The 7353-nt window shown below is 44.3% G+C and overlaps 1 pseudogene; it reads right to left on the minus strand.

Moving 5' to 3' along the window:
- Positions 1-6345: 6345 nt before the first annotated feature.
- Positions 6346-6868, minus strand: LOC138273201 (DNA-directed RNA polymerase II subunit RPB7 pseudogene; annotated as a pseudogene).
- Between the last annotated feature and the right edge of the window lie 485 nt (positions 6869-7353).

Below are 7353 nucleotides of genomic sequence, written 5' to 3' on the forward strand. Positions count from 1 at the left end.
ATTGAAAGACTGAACACAGTAATAGGAATCACAAACAAGCAGTGTGAACTGTGCCGGATCCGCATGTTCCAAGGCTAACAACAGAGCTTTCAGCTCAGCCAACTGTGCCGTACAGTCTCCCAAGGTCGGCATATAAGTATGTTGGGGGCAGAACTTCTCCCCTTCCATACAGCCGCTCACCACCGCACATGCAGCAGAATACTGTTGTTTAGTTCCCACCGCAGGTTGCGCAGAGCCATCAGTGTACATGACCACTTGATATTGATCAATAGGCAACGTGCCAGCGGGAACTGGGTATTCCATTTCATATTGGAGAAATTCCTGTGTCTGCAGTTTCGGGTCAAATATGTAATCTACATCAGTGGCTGTCAAAGACGTTGCCCATTGTATCCATCGCGGGTGTAATGCTTTCGCATTAGGAACACTCGCTTTTGTAACAGCCTCTAAGGCTGGAATCGGGGAAACGACAATGAGGCGTTGGCCCTGGGCAAGAGGTCGTTCTTTAATCACAGCCATCTGTACAGCAGTGAGAATTTTCTCAGTTTGTGCAAAACGTTGTTCTGCAGCAGAATACAAGTGGGACTTTCCTATCAGGACTGTCTCACCCTCATTAAAGGTGACATACTTAAACCCAACGGCCCCAGCTATAACCCTGATGACCAGCTGTGTCTTATTGTCCCGTGTATGTAGATGCTTTGCAGCTAGGAGATCAGTTTGCAAGTCTCGAAGAGTATGGGTATGCTCAATCGTCCAAAATCTACTCGAAAAATTTGGGCGAATCAACTCGTATCATGATTTTATATGTGTTGCATAATCATGAACGTAAGTTCTGCCAAAATTTAGAAATCCCAACTACGACTGTAGTTTCTTAATCATATTAGGCGGTTGCAACTGTGCACATTTTTCCAGAAAGTGTGGCGCTAAGCTTTTACCCTCGTTCAACAGCTCATATCCCAGGAAAATGACGCTGAGGAAGGCAATTTTCGCCTTTTTGAAGTTAAATTTGTAGCCAATTTCGGCAAATCCCACAACAATGCGGGCTACCCGTCTTAAATGTTGCAGTAACTCGTCATCTGTGAGATAGATATCATCAACATATGACAAAGCTTCAGGGTCCAACTCGTGCAGAATTTCAGTCACACGAGCTGAAAACAGTCCTGGGCTATTCTTATACCCCTGAGGCAAACAACAATTTTTTTTTCTGTGAGCCAATTGCATTAAAGCTCGTAAAATCCCTACTTTCGGGTGCTATATTCTGGCAGAAGAAACCATTCGAGATATCTAAAGTGGTTTTATATTTTTTACGCACAATATTATTCATGAGTGCTGCGCTATGTGAATTTTGTATAGCATATGTGCGTGCATGTCCGTTTAAATGTCTGTAGTCCACCACTATCCTATAGGAATGGTCCGGTTTAGCTACAGGGAATAAGGGATTATTCATCGGCGAGACACAGGGTTCAATTACTCCCTGGTACTCCAATTGTGTAAGTATTTTCCTTAGCGATGCCCTTGCTTCAAATTTTTATAGGATATTGCGGTTGCGGCTGAGGTTCACCCTTAATCGGAATTACATGATAAGGTGAATCCCTATCCCACCCCACATGATTTCTATATAAGGCGGGTGCCTGTGCCAGAACCCATTTAATGCTATAGGACTCTGCAAGTTCTCCCGGAACAAGTGGTGAGAACGAAGGTGTAATAACCTCCTCCCCAACTGGACAGTCGCGAACAAAGTCTGGGGGCCAATCCTGTTCGGCCAGCAGAATGTCATACAGTTTGACTACACGATCCCAAAAGATGGCATTTATAGTGCGCTCAATGTCCCCTTCTAATTACAAAGTTACTGTATAAACTCTATCGGGATCAGAGACACGCATATCTGCTGTTTCGACTTGTATGAAGTCATCAGTTGCTTTCACCTCCAGATGCTCTAGAAGATTCCGGCGAACTATTGTGACCTCTGCCGCGCTGTCTAACAGTGCCAGTGCCCATGTCTTGTTCTTCAAGAGAACTCTCTTCCTGTGTGGCATGTCTAACTGAGACTGCTGCCACTTTCTTCTTTTTAAACTGCTTTTTTTGTTGGATCGGTTTCTCCTCCTTCTTGACAGAAAGAGCGTTGTGATTCCTGTCTCGGTTTCACGTACTCTGTTCTCCGCTCTGACTGCCCACCTCTCTCATTTCTCTTTTCCGATGAGTCCTGAAAGGAACGAGATTGGCGTGTATCAGTATATTGATATCTATCAGGCATCTTCAAATTATCCCTATTTCTGAGATTATACCTTGTCTGCGGGGTCTCCAGTCGTGGAGATTCTCCCCTTTCTTTGTTAGGTGTTTGTTGTTTTTTCTCCCAGCGCTTTTTAGTACCCTCAGGTTACTGTTGTTTAGTAGTATCCTTACTACCCTTACCTTGAAACTGTGGTTTCTGTGGTCTAGCCCCTGGCTATTACAACCGATACTGGAATATGTTTCCGCTATTATTCTCGGCATCTCCTGCTCCTGATCAAGTTGCGGGACGTCACGAAGACGCATACGCACCGCTAGTGCCACTGCCTCCCCTTTTAGATTACTCAGTATGATGGAAGAAACCGTGGCAAAATTGACAATCAGTTGCATCCCTAAATCTAAGGCCCGGGCAGCCCCATATTCATCTTGAATTTGTTTAAGCACTTCCGGTAAATTAGCCAATATCGGTGTACCGTGTGCTGTAGTGTAGAGCGCGGCAAATACCGTGCCCCATGTATTACAATGGTCCACTGTGGGAACCATACCAAACGGCAAACACATCGTTAATTTTCTATGGTTATCCTGAGGTCCCGTATGGGGAAATACTGCTTCCAGCGTATTAATTTTTTGCGCCAGCCAAAATGGAGTCTCCTCTCGTTTAGCCGGCACCTTGCCCATAACTGAGTGCACAGTGGCTGGATTGATACCCGGAACTACTGCATGTGGTTGTGCCGGAGCAGCACGCGCTGGGTTTGTGTTTAGTGTCTGCATCACAAATTTAACTAAGCGTCTATATGTAGCCGTTAATTCTGTATATAAACTACGAACTTCAGCCACCGTCAAGTTATCAACCGCTGGATGTGGTGTATATGTAGCCAATAAAGGCCAGGTAGGACCATCGTTACTTAGTGGACCTAGCCTAACTGGTGCTATGGTGTGGGGTAGGGCACCATCAAGCCAATTATTATGTTCTTGATAAGATAGAGGTATCTCTAAATATGCATATGCCCTGTATTGTCCAGGGACATTTGCTAGAGTGTAATCGTGAAATATGTGTGAATTCCCATCAACTGCTGGAAATATGACCCAGGAATAAAAAAGTTCTGTTCTATAGGCTGCATGGGCGTCCACCACAAACGTGACCGGACCCCCCTGGTTTGTTAGACCATGTGCTAGCAGATGTACCGTGAGCGGGTGTTGCATATTAACTGCAATGTTCATTACTTGGGGATTCGCCATTATGAAAACAGCGCTAGTTCAGAGAAGGCACACCAATACCGGGGTTTTCCTTTCAGAGTTCAAGCTTGAACAACCAACAGCTATAACTAGGATCTACCTATATTGCGGTGGCGGAAATCCTCAGTGCCACGGACGTCTCCGTAAACGGAACCGAGGAGTCAATATATATATGAGACCGAGAGAGTCAGCCAGACCCGAAAATTTGAGCCAGACCAAACGTTGGCGGCGCCATGTCGCGTGGGCTCTCATTATCCTAAATGAGACTACTGGATTTCTAGGTAGCAGGGTCGTTCCTGGTATGGGGGACTAATTCCTACCCACTTCGAAGGACCTCTGCCACCTCAAATCCGGTTTTGCTCCGGCTAACTAGCAGTGCCTCATCTCTCCCAAGGGGAAGGGATGATTGGGCAGCCGAGCGCATGACATCTTTAGTACTTCTCAGGGAAGTCGTGGTCACTCAGATCCCAACCAGCTCTCTCATTTACAGTATGATCTCATATACAAATGTCAAAGGCAGTTTGAGTTTTATAGATTGTTTTAATAAAACAACTGCATTTTAGTTATTAAGGCGTGAGCCGCAATAACCAGAACCATACAACACAGTAGGATTGAAATAGTCATGAGGAGAGTAAAACATAAGAATAACGCTATCATAGTGGTAATAGGTTACTTTCTCTCAGAGTCTGTTCTATTTCGAGCACAGCATGTTAAGCTCTAAGCTTGCCTTTCAGATTCCCTGGGGAGACATCAACCCTAATACCTGAGCAAAGGCCTGTGATCTGGATCAGCATCTGCAACAGGGCAGTCAGTGTCTGGTTGTGGTTCCCTGGTCGGAATCTCCCTCTTTCTTCTATTAGGACAAGGAGGTGTTTTTATAACTAACATGTCAGTGTCATCACAAAATGTCCCTACGCAAGAATGTATCCAAAGACTAAACTCCTACCACGTCTATCGGCAATGTACCAGACTGTATCCTTGACTGGAGCCCAGAGTGAGCAAGAATGTGTTATTGAGAACTCCAGTACTGAAGTAGGCTAAACAGTGTGATATAAGAAATAAAACAAGACCGTAGAACTGGTTATTTGAAAAATAACAGTACGAAGCTGAATAAAATGCATTTAGAGCAAAGGGCACAGAGGCTCTATGCTGCAAGCAAAGGAATAAAATACATCCAGGGCAAAGTGCACAAAGGCCTAACGCCTGAAGCAAACGCGCAAAGGATACATAAAAATGACCACACTACACCCTGAAAAAGAAAAAAACAAAACAGCAAAGAAAAACAATACAATTAAGACAAGTCTTAGTCTGGCAAAACAGGACGAAGATTAGAATGGAAAAAGCAGTAGTCCTGGCTACATTGAAGCCAGAAGATATGTATAAAGTAAATGCTTAATGCTGCTGCGTTTATCATGGAGTATGATGGCAGGAAAAGAATTCTCGGATTTGCAGTGGGGACCAGCAAGCCAAGCTTAGAGCGAACATGTATTGTGATGAGCTGAAACGTTGTTACCCGTTCAAGTGGGCTCCTTGGAAAATATCACTCGTAGACATTAAAGGAAACGGAGCTGTTCTGTGTTTATCATAGATTGCTATTTGTTTGGTGGTTCATAAAGCGTTAAATGCAGTGCTGTATTTGTGAAAGTAAGGATACCGGTGCCAAAGCTGTGCTCAGAAGCTAGTGGTCAGTGCAATTAAACATTGGGTGCCGAATACCAAGGCTGGTAGTCTTACATTTATTTTATTCCTCTTTACTTGATTACCAGACACTCTTTGCTGTTTTATCTCACTCAGCATGTTACTGTTTTCTCGTTTTGTGTCAGTTTTGCGTCATTCCCTTTCTCCATCTTTTCCCTTTGTGTGTTTATCCTCTCTTGCGCTCGGTAAATACCTGATGAGGTGAAATTAGTGCCGGACAGTGCTTAATTTGTGCTTGTTGTTTCCGGTGCGGAGCTCAGACACTTATTTATGATGGCCGGCGCTTATCTTTCTGCCTCAAGCATTTACTGCGAGCAAAAGACACACATGGGATAGACGGAGGAAGATAAAAACGAAAGAGCATCACAATGGGAGAAAGCAAAAAGCTACAGGAGGGAGCTGAAGGCGCTGGGAGCGGCTTTAAACGGACTGAAGAGGCCTGAGATGGCTTTAGGATTACGCTGCCTCAGTATTCAGTGCTTGCGCATTTAATTGCAGCAGCCGCATGTTTAAGAGGAGGGCTTTGGGCACTGGCACCCTTTTATTTACAAATTAAGCACTGGTGCCGGACACAAAAAAAAAAGTGCTGATGGCTCCAACCGGCAAACACTGTGTCAAATTAAGCATTGGCTGGGTAAATGTCACAGTTCTGTCACTTTAGAGCCCTTGTGGTTATTCTTTGGTCAAGGCCTCCTTTTGCCTAAAGTTCAGCTATGTAAGCTGGACGGATTTTACCAAAAACAGTTCCAGTTTGCTTCTGCCTTTATGTCTGGGTCCAGTGCATTTGAAAGCTTTAGGTTATGCATCGCAGGGTGAAAGCTTATTGAGTGATGAGGTGCTCAGATACAAACTACAGCACTCTGGTAAGTGTATAGTGACGTACTGCTTTCTACATATATACAGAAAAATAACCTTTTATTCACAAAAACACTTACAAAATTTACACCATTTGGTGTCATCTGAACACAGAAGGGTGCTACAAACCACCTCCAAAGATATTATCTTGAAAGTGGACCATGTCCCACAAAACCATTGAGAATAGGCTCAACTAACCAGGCCTACGTAATTGTCCGTTAGAGAACCGATTGCAAAAGTATCATCTGAACACAGAAGGGTGCTACAAACCACCTCCAAAGATATTATCTTGAAAGTGGACCATGTCCCACAAAACCATTGAGAATAGGCTCAACTAACCAGGCCTACGTAATTGTCCGTTAGAGAACCGATTGCAAAAGTATCATTTTTATCCAAGCGAGTTCCCACAATCTTCAGCTGAATCTCATCATCCTGCTGGATGACCATGCCCTCAACAGTTGTCTTGTAACATGGTGGGTTTCAGTTGGAATCAAACTCCATCTCTGAAGAAATGAAATGTCTGGAAATGAAGCAAGACATGGGTCCAATTTCTGTGAAGAGCCCAACCAGGTTGGTTTGGTTGATAACAGCATTCACCACCTCACCCTTGAAGGGCCTGAAAACAATGGCCATGTATTTCACAGGATACATCACAAATCCATGCCCCAGCTAGATCACCCCTGCCTCAACGTTATCAATGGTGGTAACTGCAATCACAAATCCATACTTGCCAGTGAAGCTTCCCTCCACTTCTGTGAATAGCTTCTGCCTCACGGTGTTAAGAAGATTGGGTCCAAAGTATTGGGGAGGCAGCAGAATCTCATGCTCCAGCGAGATGTGATAAAACATGATGCCCCCAATTACATCTCCTGTCAACCTGGCAGCAGCTCTACTCTGTTGTGGGGGTATATCTAAATTCCCAGGATGCTATGTCGCACCAGTGCATGTGGCCCAATGCTAGATGGCACTGTCAACATGTATACAGTAAGTTTGATATGCACCATGCAAAGCATTACAAACTTCATTTACCGGAAGACAGTGGTGTATTGTAAGGGCGAGTTCAGTGTTGTATTTCTGGCACATTGTGGCAGCTTCTTTTGAAACCATTAACAGGTTTCTTTGGCAGCTTGGTGTCAATAATGTTGCAATGATACACCAATGGCTAAGATTTTGCAAGCATTTCAACCAAAAGTGTTTTCCTCAGTGTGTTGCCCTAAGTGTGCCAAATGCTCCCAAATATGGGCCTCGTTTTAGTGGTGACACAGGAACCAAGCTATACCTCACTTAGGAGGCCTTACTATACTGAAACTGTTCTGGGGTTGCTTGTTTTCCCATTGA

The sequence above is a fragment of the Pleurodeles waltl genome, chromosome 2_2 (assembly GCF_031143425.1).
Source record: "Pleurodeles waltl isolate 20211129_DDA chromosome 2_2, aPleWal1.hap1.20221129, whole genome shotgun sequence".
In the NCBI taxonomy this organism is placed as follows: Eukaryota; Metazoa; Chordata; class Amphibia; order Caudata; family Salamandridae; genus Pleurodeles; species Pleurodeles waltl.